A 21,321-nucleotide genomic window follows, 5' to 3' on the forward strand; every position below is an offset into this window, starting at 1 on the left:
GTGCTGGTTGTACCTGATTTCTTCATTTCCCAGTCAAGCTGAGATGCTGGTTAGCAATGTAAATGCACTACTTGGAAATCTATTACTGAATGTTGAAGGATTGTCCAGAGGGGCCAAAAAGAAGACTGCACCACAAGTACCAGAAAGGCAAGGGAGGAGCTGGGCAGAGCAGCATGATGATGTGTTTGAAAGCCAAAGATATTTACATATGTGACAATATATTCCACCTCTGCTTCCTGGGTATTGACCTCCTCATCCATACAATGGGAATAGCAATACCTTCACACAGGGTTGTTACAAAACACAGGAAAAGGAAATGTCGGTGAAGGCTTCTTGAAGCTAAGGATTTTCCTTGTGAAGCTGAATGATTACCTAACTCCTTCCCATTCCTCCTCAAGGATGCTTGGATTTGCAAGGAAAAAAGCCAAGAGTCCCATTTGTTGTGGTTTTACATCACAGCTTAGTAAAGAAATATCATGGATCCGGTGATTTCTTCAATTTTTAGAAATCACTGACTCTAATAAGCTAATATCTTAAAGAGTTTGTGTTTTCTTTCCCTTCTCCTGCTAAGTAACTCCAACATTTTACCTATAAAAGAAGATTTGCTACCCCCCCAAAAAAAGATGTGTCCCCAGTTTAGACACTCTCTAGTTGTTTATCATGTCAATGAGATTATTACTAGGCTACCCCAGTTTGGTTTTTTGTTTTGTTTTGCCTTGTTTTGATATATAGTTAATAAAGTAACAAGGCACAACACAATGGCAAGCTGGTGTTTCCTCTCAATAGCTCAGAAAATCCCAAGATTGATGTGCCAAGAGTGTTCTTAAAAGCTAGAACTTACACGGCTTAAATCAGATGTGACTTTAAAACCTCCTATTAAATTTCAAGTGAGTTATTTTAAAAGTAAACTATAAGTCTACTATAGCAGAGAAGGCAGTATTTTATCAAGAAGCTCGTAGACATCCGGATCACTCAAACAGGGCTAGGAACGCCTGAAATATATATGGCCAGATTAGATACTAACATGTCCATAAAGATAACAGTGCATTTCCAACACTGGCAACATGCTATGGGCACCCAGGGGTTAACAAAGTTGGATGTGAAGGAAAATATTGATAAAGACAATTTATATGAGCAATAAAAGACACTGAATAACTCCTGGCATGAGATATAATAAATGGGTTAGTTGAAAGATTTATATGACCAATCCTGAGCTGAGGTATAACATTCAACCGCTTTGCTGTCTATGGTACTTAACAATGACTAAAACTTTTTGCACAATTAAGATAAAATATATATGTGCATTTCATATACATACTAAGTTGTATGGTGCTATATCTTGTATTGAGGTTTCCTACCTGAAATTATGTTCATGATAGAAAACTTCAAAAGCATTTGTAATGCATAGAGTAGGCTCTCCCTATCCACTGTCTCCCTTCACCTCTTCATCCTCTTAGCAGGCAAAATTCTCTAAAATGGGTTTTATAAAATCTTTCTCAACCTACTCATAGCTTTACATGCAGATTCTTGTATACAGGCTTAAGATGAGAGAGAACAGAGAGAAGAGAGAGGGAAAAAAATTATCCAATAACATATAACTAGAAATTTCTGCTATCTCCCAGACTCCTGAAATCTTGATAGGATTAGAACCTTTATTTTATGATCTGTAAAAATCCCAAAGCTTTCTGCCAATATTTAAAAAAAAAAAAAAAAAGGAAGGGGTGGTGACAATTATATTCTTGTGGCTTCTCTGCCTTTGAGATCTTGCTTTTGCTGAAACAGTGTTCTACATCTTAATCCAAAGGTGAAGTTCAAACCCTTCCTCAACTTTACCAGCAATGACAAAAAAAAAAAAAAAAAAAAAAAAAGCATCTCGTGTCAATGATCTGTGAGTGCACGTGCATAGCACACTTCTGTGAATATTTGGAGAGGAGCAGGGGGAGAGGGAGAATGGGTTTACATCATGGAAAAGCAAGCAATTTTAAATTGAACGTTACAATAGGTTGTTTTTAAAATCTACTTTGGCTGTTTCAACACCATGGAATTTCCACAGCTCACTCCACCCCCCCAACACCCCCACCCCCACCCCCGGCTGAGGCTCTCACAAATTTCTCTCCCACTTTCCCCCTCCTCTCCTCTTCCCCCCCCCCCCCGCCCCGTTTATATTTGGGAATTCCTCTCTCACATTTGTGTTTATGACAACTCTGTTCTCTCCATCCCTGACTTCCAAAAGCAGCCCCAGGCAAATGTTACATATCCAAACCCACCCTACAGGACAAAGTCCTTGCTTCCCTGGAGGCAGGTGCCCCACAAAAGGTTATCCTCATTCTCGCCAAGTGAGAGGTCTGGCCCAGCCAGCTGACATCTAGTCTCAGAAAAGCCAGCAAGCCACACACAAAAGGCCACGCCAACTAAGAAAGCCCAGGGGCAGGCGGTTCATGTGGCTTCTCTAGAATTCATGCTTTCTTGTCCTGCCTTTTTCCGTGGGCTGCAGCTCATGGCCATGGTTTTCCTCCTGCAAGCAGATGCAGATTTCACGACCCCAAGCAGCTTAGTCTCAGTGTCCCACAGAAACATCCCAGCCACAAAAGCAGCCAGGTGGAATTGGCAATCACACGCCTCTCAAAGGTCTTTAAAGATGATCGGATTGGCAGCCCATTTCCATGCTTCTTAAAAGTATTCTCCCTTCTTTTTCTCCTCTCTGCTACCCTTGTGCCCCAACCTGCCATATATGTATCTGCAATCTCCAATGCCAACTCTCTGTTCAAATCCTTTCAAAGCGCAGGACTCATAGTCTTGTTCTTGCCTTTATTCCCCACTGTGGTCTTAGACTTCTTTCTTTCTGGCTCTTTGTCTATCTCTATAGCACAAAATTCCAGCAACTCAGCAAGAATGAGGACTCTTCCAAAACAGTGAAGAAAAGGAGACATGGGGGCATTGCCCATTCCGCACTTGAGTTTCTGCTCATACCTGCTTTATCTCCTAGTCTCAGAGATATGGCCTATCTCGTAGGGCAGAAGGAATGGAGTACTGTATGGAGGGAGAAAGCAAGATGCTCATGTATGTGCTTTCCCACTGTGAATGGCCCTCACGTTTGGTAGAATGGGACCTCCTACAAGTGCTCTGAATCCTTGGGCAGGGACTTCCCAACAATTCCAATTTGCTTTGTTGGGTGTGTCCCGCTCCAAGGGCAGGCCAGAAAATGAAAGCATGCTTTAGAAGCTTAGCAATGGAAGGATGAAGTCTTCCTAGGGAGGCAAAGGGATGAGAAAGAGACAAAAAAGACACTATAGAAGAAGAAGCATGGAGCTGGTTATTGAAGGATCAGATTACCAAGTGCACAAATGGAGCCAGGTTACTGCATGGAGGTTTTTTGGAGGAGCTGTATGAGGAGGAAGAGATCCCACAAGGGAACTCACTGGTCCTATAAGTACCCACTCAGACAAGGGATTGGACTTTGTGTGCTTAATATTTCCCTGGACATTTGTCTGCTTTCAAGAGGAGGGCCCTTCAGAAAGGCTGCTCAGGAACCAGACTTCTCTCTACCCTCATGGTTCTCTCTACTTATTTTTAGCCATGACATTCCCATTTGATGAAAATATGGAGAAATGTGATGGAAAAAGCATGTCAATGGAATGTGTTTCATCAAGTTTGCTTTTGCAAATCATATTAAGGTCCGCAGTGATAATTTTAGAACTGAAGGGGCTTCAGCATGCTTCTGGTCCTACTCCAAGTCATAACCTGGCTTCGAAGGTGGGCAGACCTGGCTTGAAACCTTACATTTCCACATCTAGCCATGCAACGTGAGGCAGGTCATCATCTCCCTGAGCTCCAGTTTCTTTATCTGTAATAGGGGAACAATAATACCAAATCCACAGAGTGCCATGAAGATTCAATAAGATAATGAACCTCAGTGGCTTAGCACAAAGTAGATGATCCATGATGATGCTTTGGCCTTTTAAAAGATGAGATAACTGAGTCCCCATGAGATAATTCACCTGCCTTCTAACGAATATCTATTTAACCCATTCTTCCTTTAAAATTCTCCTTAAAGATGTGTTCTGAGAAAGGGCTGATACAGTGAGAATCAACTCTCTGTAATCAGACTATTCGGTGATGGGCTGTCTACTCAGCAAGCGCTAGCAAGGAGGGCCCAGGGCTCCTCCTTCCAACTCCTATGCTGTGGTAGTGTTCAGGAAATAACAGTGTGAGCTAGAACTTTCAAGGATTTTTATTACAGCCTAAAAAGACATGCTGGTCTGCCCTCAAAAATCTCTGTTCTTGCTTTCAGATAAGAACAAGGGTAAAGTTCCTCAGAGAAATACAACCTTCTTCTCCTAGAGTTTCTCATGCAGAAAAGCAGTGCTATCCCCCAAGGAGTGGGGAAGGGGGAAGAAACTGAAGTTGTAATGGGAGATTTCAGGGAATTTAACATGATCCTGTGTCTTTCAACTTCTCTCCAGGCCTACCAAGGGCTCTCTAACAACCTTTCACCCTGTGGCTGTTCTGTACTTTATTAAAGGAAACATACCCATCATTCCACTTCCCCTGGATGTATGCAGCTGTGTAACCGATTCTTCAGCCTTCTTCCATGGAGATCCTTTATAAGGCAACACCAGAGGTGATGCACAGAAATCACTGTGATTTGTGTTTTATTTGGCTGTTTGCACCCTGCCTTGTTCCACAAGGGATTTGAAACAACTTTCAATAAAAATCATTAAGATAAATGAGCAAACAGAGAAACAAACTACTGTGACCAAAATAGTTTCTACAGAAATAATAATGGAAAATGGAGGCCAGTAAAAGTTTAAAGATGGGAGAGGGGAGGAGTCATATCAGCCATAATTACCACCTGTCACCCACCAGCATCCTCACAACTCATGTTTTGTGGTCACCTCTTCTCACGGGCACTCCCCTTCCTCTCTGACTTTTCCTGCTGCTTTCTCTTGCCTTTGGGAAAGACGGCAGATACTGCAGTGTGGACAAGGGCCCTGTATGCTCTGTCCTCTTATAAGTCACTGTGTGGCTTGAAGTAAGTCACTTGCTCTCTCTGGGCTTCAGCCTCTTCCTCCAAAAAAGGGGAGAGAAGATTACAAATAACAGAGACCAAACTACTCACATTTGCTCACAATTTTGTAATCTTGTTCCCCTCCTGACAGACACATGATAGAAAAATGGAAGGGCCTCCCCACTGCTTCTCCCCTACTCCTCAGGGGTCGCCAGGACAACAGGTTCCTTTGTGTGGAGTTCCAGGATTCCAGGATAAGGTGGACCAGGAATGAGCATGGGCTGACTGAGTTAGTGGCTTTAGGTCCTGTTTTTTTATTCTAAAGAGAGCAGGGCAAACTGGCAGAGAGCAGCGCTATCATAGAAACACAATTGACACTTGAGCAACATGGGGATTGGGGCACCTACCCACAGTCAAAAATCCACATTTAACTATTGACTCCCAAAAACTTAAATACTGATAGCCTACTGTTGACCGGAAGCCTTACCTATAACATAATCAATTAACAAATAGTTTATATGCTATACATATTCTATTCTATATTCTTAAAATAAAGCAAGCTACAGAAAAGAAAATGTTATTAAAATCACAAGGGGGGCATCTGAGTGACTCAGTTGGTTAGGCATCTGAGTCTTGGTTTCGGCTCAGGTCATGATCTCCCAGGAGTGAGAGCAAGCACTGCATAGGGCTTCACGCTCAGCATGGAGTCTGCTTCAGGTTCTTTCTCCCTCTCCTTCCCCATCTGCACCTCCTCATTCACACATGCTTTCTCTCTCTCTCTAAAATAAATAAATAAAATCTTAAAAAAAAGAAAGAAAATCGCAAGAAACAGAAAATACATCTGCAGTGCCATACCGTATTTATTGGAAAAAGCCCATGTGTAAATGGACCCGCACAGTTCAAACCTATGTTGTTCAAGTGTCACCTGTAATGTGGCCCAAGCATGAATTCTCACTTTTCTAATAAACACTTTAAAGATTAAAAAAGTGATTTTAATTATGTTTACTTATTCAATATATCTAAAATATTATTTCATCATCAGATCAATATAAAAATTATTGATCTCTTTTACATTTCTTTTGTACCAAGTCTTCATATTGCAGTGTGCATTTTACACTTACAACACCACAGTATGCCCTGACCACAGTTCAGGTGCTCAGTAGAGGAGCTACCTGGGCAAGGGGCCACCATCTTAGATGGAAGCTTTTGTCCTCTGAGGAGAAAAGAAGTGGCTCATTACTAGAGGGTTAGAGCCCGCACAACAAAGGGAGGAGACAGGGTGTGAGGATTCACCAGGGGTGGAGGCTGAGGCTTCACCTTCCAATAGTACTCCAGGGACAGCAGAACTTTGGATGGAAGTTGTGTGGGAGCTCACAGAGAGAGAGCAGACACTAAGCACAGGGATTCTGAGGACAAGTGAGGGTCCTTGAGGCATGGTGTTGATCTGGTTGAGGCATGTCTCTGAGGTAGCTGGCAGTAGAGATGCCTAGATGGACATTTTAGGACTAGCTTCTGACCCCTGAATTGTGCAGCAGAAGGAGCATGATCTACATGGCCTGACAGGTGACTTAAACTCACTCCGTACATTATAGTGTACAGAAGCCCCAGTGCAAGCCCCATAGAATGGCTGTTTTGGGCTTCTTGTGGACCTTGGTAAGGTGGGAATCTGAGCTAGAGTTGGTTCAGTTTAGACAAATTCAGAAGTATGACATTATGTCCACCTCAAAAGTTGCAGACTACTTTATACCTGTTTTCTAAGTCCTAAAGTCCCACCTCACATCTTTTTTTCCCCTTTTTATCACAAAACAGAAAGCTTGCTAGTGAAACAGATCCAGGAATAAGATGCACACAGACTCACTCCCATCCTACCATCATCTAGTCATGTTCCATCTTCTCACAGGAAATCTTGGCCTTACATTTGTCTAGACACTAAAAACATCAAGGACACCTGCCACTCAGAGATCTTCTTTTCAGAGGCTACAAATTCTTCTTACTGTTTTTGTTCCATATAGTGTGAGGGGCATTGAGCCGGCCATAGAACAAGTAGTCCTCAAAGACTAAAAGAGAAATCATCACAGTCTCAAATTCTCCACCCTCTACTAGTCACTTGCCATGGTTGCCATCATGTATCCAGAGATACTTCAGGGAAACCATCCCATTGTGGTAACTGGAGATCTGATCCTAAAACCTTATAGGGAATTCTCCACTGCAACGTGAAGAACCTCCAGGGAACACTGAAAATCCTTTACCTTAAACACTTTAAGGCCTGGATTTATGGTTTTCAAATCTGGACCTAAACCAAAAGTAGGGGCTCTGGGGGCTGCTTCCTTTTGTTCTTTCCCTTCCTGCTCCCCTTTCTCAGAAGGAGAGGGTTACTCCACCCTCCTCCAAGTGGGTGAGTCCCAGATCCAGTGTACATCAGTGACTACACAGCCTACAAATGAGGGCAGCGCTTATCAAATTTAATGTTTCTACAGGTCACTCATCTTATTAAAAAGCAGCAGGCCTAGGGTGGGCCTAGAGTTTGTATTTCTAACACTGTCCTTACTAGCACTGCTGGGCCACATTTTCAAGAACAAGGCATTCAAGTGCATGGGATAAAGAATTGTAATGTCATCTCTCTTCACCGCCAAAGCTTTACCGCTTCACACCATGACCCAGTTATGCCTGTGGCCCTGAATGTGTCAGAGTGATTCTACCCAGGGATGTGGCTGGAGAAGCTCTGTGTATTCAGTAACTTTACTGAAGACTTTGATGGATCACAGCTGGAGGCCACACCCACAGAACACTGCATTTGCCATCCCACTGGGTCCATCCACCAGCTTTTCTTACCATCTTCCTTTTTGTTTTGCTTTTTTTTTTTTTTTTTTTTTTTAAGATTTTATTTATTTATTTATTTATTCATGAGAGAGAGAGGCAGAGACACAGGCAGAGGAAGAAGCAGGTTCCACGCAGGGAACCCGATGTGGGACTTGATCCCGGGTCTCCAGGATCACACCCTGGGCTGAAGGTGGTGCTAAACCGCTGAGCTACCCAGGCTGCCCTCTTACCATCTTCTTGCTCCACCTCCCCTGACTACAGACACACACTCCTGAGTCGTGGTCAAGGTCTTCCCTGCTCTGGTCCCAAACAGTCCCATCCATGTTCAGCCCTGCTTTGAAGTCTGCCTTTCTAACCCATGAAGTCTGCTGAAGTCCTTCCTAAAAGAAGGTCTGATCGGGGTAGTGTATTCTCTACCTTGCTGCATATGAAGCAGAAGAGTTCTCATGGAAAGAGGGCAGAGGGTGGAATGTGTGAGTGCACTGGGCCTCTCCCAACCCCAGTGACTCTGAGTTAACTCTGCAGAGCCCTCTAGAGGTGGAAATGCTTAATACCGATCCTGGATGGTGCCAGACTCTGGTCTAAATACTTCCTCCCAACCAATAAATAAATAAATAAATAAATAAATAAATAAATAAATAAATAAATAAATACTTCCTCCCAGGATGGCATTATACCTTCCATGAATGCCAGATATTTTGCCTTCGTGGGTCCCTTCCTCCATGAAAATAATAATAATAGTATAATAATGTAAAATTGCATTTTATGACTACACTGTTATAAAGAGGAGTGTATTAATATCAAATAATAAAAACACTTTCTTCCACCTAAAAATTCATTTTTTCTCTTCTGGCTCTACAAAAAAATTAGAACATTTTACTGGGCCCCTAAAATTTAGTTTTGTGACCCCTAGCCATGTGCCTACAATGTCTAATGGAAAAGTTGGGCTTGCTTCAGACACATTCATCCATTTAATACTTACAATAACCCAACTGACAGATGAGAAATCAGAGCAGAGAGAGAGATTGTGATCTAAGTCGCATTGTAAGTGGTGGATCTGGATTTGAACCCAGACCATCTGGCTCCTTGAGGTAGTCATAATACTTCGATATTACCTCTATCCTTCAAGTATTTGGGGCGACTCTCATGTACTCACTCTTACTACAATAAATGCTCCCAATACTTTACATATTAATAACAATAAGCATTAACAGTGGGAGCTGCTGGTTGTGAAGCACCTACTATGAGCCCTGCATGAAATTGCCCATATGACCACTGTTCTCTCTTTAAATCCTCACAACTGCCAAATCAGGTATCCATATCACCTCAACATCCCTAGTGTCACAATGAGGAAGCCAATTCAGAGAGGTTAAGGAAAGCTTATTCAAGGATACACAGTCAACAGCACATCCAAAACTTAAGTGCAAGCCTCTTGTCTCAGATTCCTTCATTAACAACACTGTATTGAATTAGGACAGTATTGTCATTTCATAGAGTTGCCATCATGTTGTTACTTATAACTTCTGTGTAGAGCCTGTCAAGCACAGCTCTATGTGCTTTATGAATTAACTCACACCAACCTAGGGGCAAAGTCCTATTACCATGCCCAAAACAGGGAAAGGAAAGCACAGACATTGAAGGCACTTGCTGTCTTTGGTCAGGCTCTCCAACAACAGACCCTTTGAGGAAGATTCATGGGCAAGTGATTTCTTAAGGAATTGCCTTTCAGAGAAGCAGAACAGGGCAGGGGAAGTGGGGCAGGGCAGGAGAGGAAGACAAGCAAAAGGTAAGAAATGAGGCAGTCTGCCAAGTGGTGTCAGCCTCATCTTGCACTTACACTCTGAGTATAAGTGATCTCAGCTGTGTGAACCCAAGAGTGCGGAGCCCTTTATATACCTACGCTCCACAGTCATTAGTTAGGGATCATCCTAGGGGCTCTACCATGAAGGGAATCAAGGGAATGGGAATTAAGCACCAACATTCACCCTATTCCTGGCCAAGACGCAGCCTTAAGTATGGAGCTGGGGTCTAAACCCAGTCAGTGTAGCTCCAGTATCCACTATTATAGCCACTATTAAATTACTCTTTAATGAATAAAGGAAGATAGAAAAGAAGAACTAATACTGACAACTCTGTACCATGGGCTATCCTGCCTCCACACACTAGCACCTGCTTAGCCTGTTATTCTAAGCTCATTAAATTTTTTAAAAAATGTTGAATTAATTTAATCCTACAAAACTAAAGAGCTATGAAGGGGAAAAAAAGACTTCTAATTTATTTATGCAGATTATATGTTTCTGCATCTGCTAGTGTAGAGCCAGCAGACGTAAGCATTTATTCAAATAGGCCCACATTTTAGAGTTGTTACAATACCTGCAACTTACAAGATGAGCATAATTATCCTATTTTTACAAACTCTAAAATGATTTCAATTGATGTCAGTAAGTTTTGATTGAATTTACTGCTGATTAGAGTTGATCATCTCTTTGAACAACAAGAAATTATGTCTCATTCAGTTCGTTAGCAAGACTAGTGTTCAGCTTATGAGCCATAGCACCAATGGTAATTATCAAGGATAATTGATTTCTAATGTGGACATATTAATTATGTAGATATAGGAAAATTAAAATATTCTACCCTGCCAATTATTATTATGAAAAATAAACAAGCCATAGACCATGGACAAGAAAGTTTAGTTTACTCTGCCAACTTACCTCTCCTCTCCCCGGGGAAACTGTACATCCCAATAATGTGGTCATGACATGGACATACCACAAAGAGAGGCTCCAGAAAACCCCAGGGGGATCCAAAGTGACACTTCATAGTAAGGGGAGGAAGAAAATGTACATGGGAAGAGAAAATTATGACCTCTGTCTCATCTGAAAACTGGAAAGAATGTGCCTCATGGAGATTGTACATGGGAGAACTCATTCAATCATGCATTCACACAACAAATATTTACTGAGCACCTGCTATGTTTGGACACTGGGGTTAAAGTAGTGACACATGGCTCCCCTGATGAGCCTACAACTTAAAGGGGATGTTGGCATCACCCATGAAAATTTCTAAATACCTCCATAAATCTAAGTACTATAAACAAAAATTATATGCTGATAAGAGAGGGGCTAACAGTGGGACTTTGTTAGACTAGAGGCAGGGTCATGGAAGGCTTCTCTGCGGGAAGGGTCATTTAGCCTGAAATTATAGCTAGAGAGGTAGAAAGGGGAGAGGACAGAAGTGTGAGTGACAGTGGAGAGAGTGGGATGTGTTGGAGAAAATAAGAAAGAGTCTGAAATGCAAGACCCCTGGTGATGATGTGAAGTAGTCAGGGTTAGGCTATGCAGAGCAGCACCAACCAACAGAATTTTCTGGGATAATGGCATTGTTCTATATCTGCACTGCTCATTACAAATCTGGCTATATCACTGAAAATGAAGCCAGTGCAATTAAAAAACTCAACTTGAAATTTTAATTTTAATTAAATTAAATCATGACACATGGTTAGTGGACACCATATTAGGCAGATTAGGAGCCTTTTAAGGATTTATTTATTTATTTATTTATTTATTTATGAAAGAGAGAAAAAGAATGCATGAGTGGGAAACGGGCAGAGGGAAAGAATCTCAAGCAGATTCCCCATTAAGCACAGAGTCTGCAGTAGGCTTGATCTCAAGACCCTGAGATAATGACCTGAGTTGAAATCAAGAGTACCCCACTCAGCCAACTGGGCTACCCAGGCGATTAGGAGCCTTTTAGGCACTAATAAGGACTGCAAATTTTATTTTAAGACCCACGAGAAGCACTGAAAATTTTGTAAGTTCAGGAGTGCCCCAGTTCCATATATATTTTTAAAGACTACATAGTCCTTAGAGCCAGGAGACTCATTCACAAGGCCAGTCACTCCGGGAAAATAGAAATGGAATTTGTCAGATGTCTTTGTCAACCAAGGGTACCATGTAATATTGTGTGCTATTGATTCAACCTGTTCTTCCAATTCTATCTATAGTGTTTGTACGGAGTGAATATGACTTAAGTCTAACTATAGTGATCCTAAGAGTTTGTATCAGATTCCCGAGTCAGACACAAACTGCACAAAGCAGAATATTTTTGTGATGTTCTTAATTTTAACTCTTTAGACCAAAGACAGAAGACAAGAAGGTCTTACACATTCTGCATTAATGCATCATTCTGGAGAATAAAGAACTGCTTTTCAACCCAATGTTGCATTTTTGAGTCAACAATTGCAAAAGCATGTAATGAACGGAGAAGACTCTTGACTTCCCATGAGGATATGGCCCCACACACCAAGCCTGATCCGAGTTAGAAAGATTAAAAATACCCTAGTAAAATGGTTCAGATGACCCAGAATTGAGTCCTTCTGAATTTAAATCTGGTCAGTGTTGGTGGGATCAAGTGGCATGCAAATGAGCGCAAGAGAGAAGGCTACCCATCCAGGCCATAATTTCAGCACTGTAATTAGGAGAAATAGCCAAGGTCACACAGCAACCCAAGCCCCCTACTTCTTTTGGAGAACCATTCCTCCCAGCTCTGCTCTAGTTCATAGCTAATAAGTCATCACATCTATGTAACAAGTACCATGTGTTAGGCACTGTTCTAAGCAGCAAGAGTGATAATAGTGCGGACATTGTGACAAAATGAGAAAAAATGAACATTTTATTTATGTATTTATTTATTTATTTATTTATTTATTTATTTATTTTAAGATTTTATTTATTTATTCATGAGAGACACACAGGAAGAGGAAGAGACATAGGCTGAGGGAGAAGCAGGCTCCCATGGGGAGCCCAATGTAGGACTCGATCCCAGGACCCTGGGATCATGACCTGAGCCAAAGGCAGACACTCAAAGGCTAACCTACCCAAGTCCTGAATGAATATTTTATAGATATACATGCATACATATAGACATGGATATATAGATATATACAGAGATACATATGTAGAGAAAGTATTTAGTGCTTTTCTATATTACATATACATCTTTTCACACTTATTCTATATACATTTATATTTAGTTCTCCCCCCTTAGGCTTTTTTTTTATTCAATTTGCCAACATATATTTAGTTTTAATAGTATCTGTATTATTATTTTTATCTTCAATCATCTCCATTATCCTCAATAATAATACTGATATTGTGAAAACAAGTGACCAGTTTACATACACACAGAGTGTTTAGTACTTATATGTATGAAATGTACATATATAATACATATAGATAATGTATACATGAATGTAGTGTATCACAATATCCGTATTATTATCATTATCATCACAAATGATAATTGATAATTGTCATCTCTATTTTCAAATATGTAACAGATTGGGCACAATGGGTTAAATAACTTATCTAGGATCATGCAGCTAAAAAGTAGCTCCAGGATCTGTGGTCACCTCCCCAGATGGCCTCTCCCACAGGTGATGCAGAAGTTGATGCATGAATGTAGCACACTGGACACAGTACTTTGAGGGTAGATCACTAACCCAAACTGGCCTGATAATTGGATCTTCACCCATGACCACTAATAGATCCAGATTGCATGGCTATCACCCAAGTTTGGGCCAATCAGAGTATTTCCTGAGAGTTTTTGTCTCTCCAGAGACCAGCCTGAGAAGATGAAAAGCAAGGAGCTGTGGAGACCCTGATACCAGTCCCATATAGAAAACAATGGGAGAAAATGATGCCCAAAAGCAGAGAGAAGGAAAATCAAGAGGGAGAAAAAGTAAATCACAGTGGAATCAAAGTCATGTGTCTAGTTGTTGAGTGTCCCTTTCACACCTGGGTTTCAACTCTTCCTCTGACTCTGAGAGCGACTTCAGAATGGTAGGCTGGTTCTGATCAGATTCATGTCTCTTATAACACTTTTATGGAAAGTGACTCACTAGAAGAGATTTGCACATATTGTCTATATCACCACCATTCGGCAGGCCCAGGGCATGATGCAGAGTGCCGAAAGTAATATTAATTAAATCTAAATGTTTTTGTCCCCTGAGGGACCTCAAATACAGTGATTAAAGTTCCCAGGAATCATTCACTCAACAGTTTTAGAACATTTGGCTATGATCTGAACTCAGTGAGTTCTGCCTTCAGCATTTAATTTGAGTGATTGCCATCAACAGCACCCAGCAAAGGTGGAAACCATACCTCCATATGCTTTTCATTAGCAGTCCATCAGTCTGCATTTTTAGTGGCACTCATTGTCCTCTGAACCTTTGTTCAGTGGGTACCTACTTAATTTTAATTACTGATGATGACATTTCTACAATTAAGAGGACAGAAATCATCTGGAATAACAAAGGTCAAGATTGGCTAGGGAGGTAGGGAAGAGAGTGCTGAGAAGGATACATTGTTTTTTTGAGTTTGGGCCAAAGTATGACTTTTCTCTGAAGGTTGTCTTCCAACTAACTAAATTATATTTTAACTTTATTGTAATTCAGTTCTTCAGCATATTTATACTGAATACCTACTATATATTAGGCATTGTGCCCAATGTTGGGAGTAAAAAAGATGAAAGAAGCAACATCACACATCACTGTCTTCAAGGCGATCCACTTAATAGTGGATTCAAGCACAGCGCAGAACGGTGTTGATGGCTTATTCAGCATCTGTAGCCCCTTCCTCCTTCCTAACAGACCCCTGCTATTGTTCAGTTACTCATGGGCCCCAGAACAAGCTGGCTCCATCCTTGGTTTGAGGACTGGGCATGGTGGTTCTAAAAGAACCCCCTTGCCTTGCCAGGGAGTGAACGGTACAGGAATGCAGGCCTGACCCAGTCAGCACATAGCTTTCTGAATTAGCAAGAATGATTCAGAAGCAGACACAGGACCTCAAAGAAGTCAATGAGTTAGAGGGAAAGTTTGCTATCTCTCACCATTGTTTGCAGTGAAACCATTACAGCCATCATGTGTCCAACTTGAATATGAAGCCAGCATCCAGAGGACAGAAGAATCACAGAGAAATTGAGCAGAATCTCCAGATTAGGTCATCCCTGAAGCCTGATCAGCCCCATCTTCCCAGCAGTGAGGGTCTATATATTTCCTCATGATTCCAATCACTTTGAATTGGTCTCATCCTAATTAATAGAGACAAATGAACAGAAATGTGGGATGTAGCAGATGAATATATGCAGAAAGTATGAAAGGAAAACCAAGGAGCAGTGGCAGGAGATCCCAGGGGGACACTGGTTGCACGGGCAGGTCAGGGAAGAGACACCCAGTGGAGCCTTGAAGGATGAATAGGAGCCAAATGAATGACAGTAGGGGCTAGGGAAGAACAACATTTCAGGTAGACGGAACAGCCAGAAAGAAAAATAGGAGGAAAATAGCATGAGGTTCAATATTCCTAACATAGTATAGAAAGTCTAAGGTGAGGCTGGAGCCAGATCATGAAAGATTTGGATACCATGAAAGGAATTTGGACTTAAACTTGACTGAGAGAGCTGCTGTTACAAGCGAGGCAGGCTTTTTATAGTCAGACTTACACTTTAGACAGGTTTCCTTGGTGCCCATTGAGAGATGAGTACTTCATGGCTCATACAGTCCCTGTTGCAACTACTCTATCCTTGTAGTACAAAAACAGCCAGAGACTATCTAAATTAATGGGTGTGGCCCTATTCCAATAAAACTTTATTTATAAAAATAGGCTGTGGGCTGACTGATTCTCAGCACCTCTTAATCTCATAAGAAGCACAAATCAAGCAGGATAAGCCCCCAGCTCGTATCAGTACTATGACCTCTCATCACATATGAAGGAACTCAATCTTTCTCTACCTCCCAGCTCTGAGCAGCCCTGCTTCCCTTACTGACTTCACTTCCTGCCACTTCATCCCTTGCTGACTTTGCTCAATCTGTACTGGCCTTCTGGTGCTTTTGGGGTACTCCTAGGTTACTCTCACAGGAGGACATCAGCACTGGCTGCACCTCCTGTGTGGAATGCTCTTCCCCTAGAACTTGGCATAGCTCACTCCTTTATGTTATATATGTTTCTGCTCAAATGTCACTCCCCAGAGACACCTTTGCTGATCACTCTCTTCAAAATAGCTCCCGCTCCTCTTCCAACAATCTCCATCTTCTATCTTCTAACCCTGATAATTTTTTTTCTTCACAGCACTTACTACTACCAGACATTATATTATTTATTTGTTTGTTTACTGGTTTCTTATCTGTTTCTCTCACTGAAATGTAGCTCCATTAGAGCAAGTAATTTCGTCTTGCTCACTGTTACATCCTCAGCACCTAGATTATTGCCTGGCACATCACAGACAATAAGTATTCATTAAATGGATGAATGAATAAATTTCTGTCCCCTGACATCAGAACAACCCATACTATTGGGGCTTTATCAGGAGAGACCAAAGCCAAATTTTGAAACTGTGACCCTCATTTACTATACAAAGATATTCATGTTCCCCAATTAGTAACCTCAGCTCTACTCATGGACTCTTAACACCCTAGGATAATTCCTATGCAATCATCTTGGAAAAAATCTGGAATGCTTTTATATCAGGATTATCAGTTGCAATATCCAGAAATATCAGGCATACAAAATCACCAAATAAGACTGCAATTACTTGAAGATCAAAGGGAATTCAGGATGTTATTGTGATAGAAATGTGACATGCAGAGACAGAGACAAGAAGGATGGAGGTCAGGAATGGGTAGCGTACAGACTTTAAAAGACAAGTCCAGTGTAGATTGGCCTAATGAGGTTTAAGAATCCCAGCATCACCACCAACTGCTTGAGATGAAGGAAAGCACTCTGAGATCATCCAGTCCCTTTGTAACTTTATGTGTGGTTCCCGGACCAGCATCACTGCATCACCTGGGAGCTTGTTAGCATCCCACAATCTCAGGTCTCAGGTTCCAGACCTCCTGGATCAGAGTCTGCCTGTCAGCAAATCCCCAGGCAATTTATGTACACATTCCAAAATGTCATGGTAGCCCATTTGCCTGGCAGCTCAACATTCAAGGTCTTTGTTTTGTCCACCAAACTTTATCTAATTCAGGTTACCATAAAATGTGATTTTTCCCACATATAAGAAACAAGAAATGTCACAAAGAAATCAGATCCCTAACTTTTTTGGAAAAATCTAAAACCTGGCAGCACTCCTGGTGTGCATTCCACATGGTGTCAATTGGTGAGGGGTAAACAGTGATTCCCCTTTATCAAACCCTACAGTTCTCACCAGGCCTGCTGTAATCATCAGAGATACTTGTCCAGACACCACAGATATTTCAGTTTCCAACCCCTCATCTAGTCCAACAATCTATTTACGGAAAAGGAGAACATGCTCAGAAGGGTTAAACATTTGGGCTAAAGATTCATAGCTAGTTTCATACTCATTCACTTATATTATCCTCCCTGAAAAATAGGTAGCATTATTGCTCCCTTGAAGATGAGAGAACTAAAGTACTTTAAAGAAACTCACTGGCTCTCTTAAAATAAAGAAATAACAAAAATATCCTGATTCTCCAAGGCTGGTGGGTGAGGAAAGAGTCTGCCGTTGATGGAGAAGGGAGACTGGAGGTAACCTGCACAACTGTACATCCAAGCAAGGGATGGTCCTTTGCTCAGTGATCCACCAGGGACCACCTCACCACTTCTCAGGCAAAGGGAAATCTTGGGAGGCAGAGAAATCTCCTCTGCAAATGGAATTTACCCTTTCTCTGACAAGGAGAGTAGATTATGGTGTGACACAGAAATAAGTTGGTGGGTCCAGAGCATCAATGATTGACCCAGGCTCATCCAAGTGCCAGAGGTAAAAGCCAGGGATGGAATTCCAAATTCCAAGCCCAAATTAAGCTGCTGCAGCCTAGATCCATGGGTGATTCTCTACTTCTGGATTTATCAAGCTTCCAATTCTCTGATTTTCCACTCTCAAAATTAATGACAACAGTAAGAAAGATAGTAACAAAATAACAGTAAGAGAAACAAATCATTTGGAATAACAAGACAAGTATCTGTGATGGGTATTGCACTTCAGAGTTTATCACAGACGTTATCTTCTCTGAACATCACAAGAAGTATGATCACTCTTCCATTTCACATGTTCAAAAATAACCTGTCCAGGCCCACTGAGTTAGTAGGTCCTCAGACTGATACTCTAACGTACACCACGTGACTCTTTTTAAGGCACACATTTCCTCAGTCATTTAAAAACAAAATAACTGAAAAACAGATTATGGTGTCATATAGATAGTCTAACAAGAATCAATGGAAAGACCATGTGCAATGGCCATATTTGAAGGGAGTAGAGAGGAGCAATTATGAGTTCATACTTAAGACCAGAATGCAAGACACAACTCTGCTGCTAACAAGCTATGTGAACTTTCAGGTGTTACTTAACCTCTCTGGGCTTTAGTTTCTTTTTGGATTAAATAGGGTTAACAAGACCCCTTTCCTCATTCTAAGAGTCAAACGAAATAATGTGTGCAAAAATGCTTAGTCCACTGCCTAGCACATAAAGGAAATAGTCAACAATTGAAAGCAATTATTTTTAGATCAGTCTGGAAAGAAAAATATCTAAATACAGCACCTAGAAAGACCTTAGAGGTTTGTAAACCAAAAATTTAGGTACAGAGAAAAAATGGAGAGAGAGAAATCTTATTCCTCTAATCTAGCAAAAAGAGACTCCAGGGAAGCAGAAATTGTGATGTATAAACAGCTTTGAGATTACAATATAAATTAATCAAGGGAATTATTCTTCCTTTCAGAGGATTTAGACTAAGGAGCAATGGCCTGAAGCCACAGAAAGGGAAATTTGGGTTAGATACAGCAAGACAAGAATGTTCTCAGCAGGGAAAGTAATTAGGAAATGAAATAGACTCCCAGGGGTTAGGATGGAGGAATCTGCCCTGGCAGTAATCAAGGAGAAAGAAGGGAGAAAACAAGCAGGCAAGAACTGCAAAATATCCATTGACTAGGGGTTGGGGGGAAAAGGGAGTTTCTGCCCCCTTTAAGGAATCCATCAAAAGGGCAGCGGCAGTCATTTATGACCACCTATGTACCTGGTGCCCCACGAGGTCTTAAAGGGGATGCATAAGAACAACAGGAAGGATACTGACCTCAGGAAGCTTGCCATCCAGTACAGAGAGCAGAGTTCTCAGACTCAGAGGGGAAGAGGGAGGGAGTAGTACCATCTAACCTGGTGGACCATTTTTTTCCCCTTGGATAACACTCAACTGTTTCTACACTGTTGCAGAACAAAAGGCATGAGTTAGGTTTAACAATTGATAATATTGGAGATCCCTGGATAGCTCAGTGGTTTAGTACCTGTCTTCGGCCCAGGCGTGATCCTGGAGTCCCAGGATCAAGTCCCACATTGGGCTCCCTGCATGGAGCCTGCTTCTCCCTCTGCCTGTGTTTCTCTCTCTCTCTCCCTCTCTCTGTCTCTCTGTCTGTCTCTCTCTCTTTCTCTCTGTCTTTTATGGATAAATAAATAAAATCTTTTAAAAAATTGATAATATTGATTTTATGTAGACAATTAGAAAATCCTTTTCTCCTGTGGGTCACGATGATGTTACATATTGAGTTGTCATAATAAGACCTTATTCTGGTAGGGGCAATGTGGTGAGATAATAATGAGTCTCTTATATACAAGAGAAAAATTCGAAAAGTCACAATACAAAGCTGAGACTGATGCCTAATTCTACCATAAAGAAACTTGGCTAAGAAGAAAATCATGGTAGGCTAGAGTCGGCAAAGATATCTCTTGGATTGAGCTGAGATTGAAGTTAAGTCTTGGCCTGAATCAAAATGCATTTAAGACAGTAGACAGCCATCGATAGCTATCTATTGCCATAACACTGCTGCTTAACAAAAATCCACCCAAAACCCAGTGGCTTAAAGCAATAACTGTATATTGATTCTCACAATTCTGTGGGGGCACCTGAGTGGTTCTGTTGACCTGAACCAGGTTCGGCTGACCTTCCCTGGGTTGGCTCATGGTCTGTGATCAGTGGTGTGTATACTGCAGCCTGGCTGGTCACGAGTGGCCTCTGTGCCTCACACTCTCACTCTCCCCAGGGCATCTTGACCTGTTCCTATGACATTGTCCTAAGAAAGCACAGAAGCAGCAAGACCTCATGAGACCTGGGCTGAGAACTCAGAACTTCTCCTGACCGTGTTGGCATGGTCTTGTTGAAGGAGGAAGGTTCTGATGACATTCACTCCTGGCTCTTCTTTGGCTCCATCCAGATACTGAGGAGTGGGGAATGATTTTGATTGACCTGATAAATAATCTGCAAAAGGAAAATGGAGGAAAGAAAAGAGTGAGAATTTTTGGTACTCCCACTGAAAGAGAGTTGTATGGGGGAGTTTAGAGAGAAACAGAGTTTGGAGATGGAATATTCTAGCGAAGTCTATATAGCAAAGATGGCAAAAGTAGATTTCAAAATATGTTACTGGGAGTGAGACTGAGATGTTATTTAAAATCTTGTCAAAGCTTTGGTAGAGGTTGAATTGCCCTGCACTTATCCTTGGTTTGGGACTGGCATTGCTTAGAGTGCACCTTGGTACAGGGTGGCAGCAGCTTGGTGTGGGGACCAGACAGGGGGCCCACTGGGAGCAGGTATACCATGAGGCTCATGCTACAGTCTAATCAACATCTCACATACACCCTGGTTTGGGATCGACTGTGTGGCACTTAACCAAGGGGATAAATCAATCCCAATTTTAAATGAAGACTGGAAATGAAATGGCCTTTTCTAGCAAGAGATGACCAATTCACCCGATGGCACATAAATATTGCCTTTATTTGAATTGGAAGAAATCTTGCCGCTCCTTCCTCCTGATTAAGAATGTCATAAATCCCAGGGATCAGAGGGAGAACCAAATTCTCTGGCTGGAGGAGTCTAACACATTCCAGAACGACATTGACCCTACTCACAGAAGTCTGCTCATATTTTGTTCAAGACCTCAGAAAGTTCATATAGAAAATCAGAACTTGCTAACCCAAAAATGTTTCCAAATTATTTCTGAAAACAAAGCCTCATCCTGAGACTATTTTCTATGTCTTTATTATCTGCAAGCAAGAATTTATAGACACTCAAAGCCCTGTATATTTGTTATCTAATCACATGAGGAAAATGCTAGCCCCAGGGTCTGTTAGCCACAGCAACACCTGAAGAACAAGTTCATGAATTAGCAGTTGTCCCAATCCTAACACAAAGTCCTCGAAGATCTCTATCATGGAGGGAAAAAGATGGATGAAGGACACAGGATTGCATCTGAGGAGTGGCCTTTTTTCATGGCAGCCAGGGTTAGACAGAAAGCAGAACCTGTTACATGGGATCAGACTTGTAGCTGGAAGGCTTCTTAAGTCTTGAAACCCCACAGTTGTCAGATCATGTCAAACCTCTGCTTAAAATCCTTCCATGCTGCCTGTATCTTTAGAGAAAGGTTCTATTCCTATGGACCAAAAAAGCTACCCATACCCGAGACCCTACTTATGCCCCCCAGCATCACCTTCATCTA

This window comes from Canis lupus, chromosome 3, assembly GCF_003254725.2.
Source record: "Canis lupus dingo isolate Sandy chromosome 3, ASM325472v2, whole genome shotgun sequence".
Classification (NCBI taxonomy): domain Eukaryota; kingdom Metazoa; phylum Chordata; class Mammalia; order Carnivora; family Canidae; genus Canis; species Canis lupus.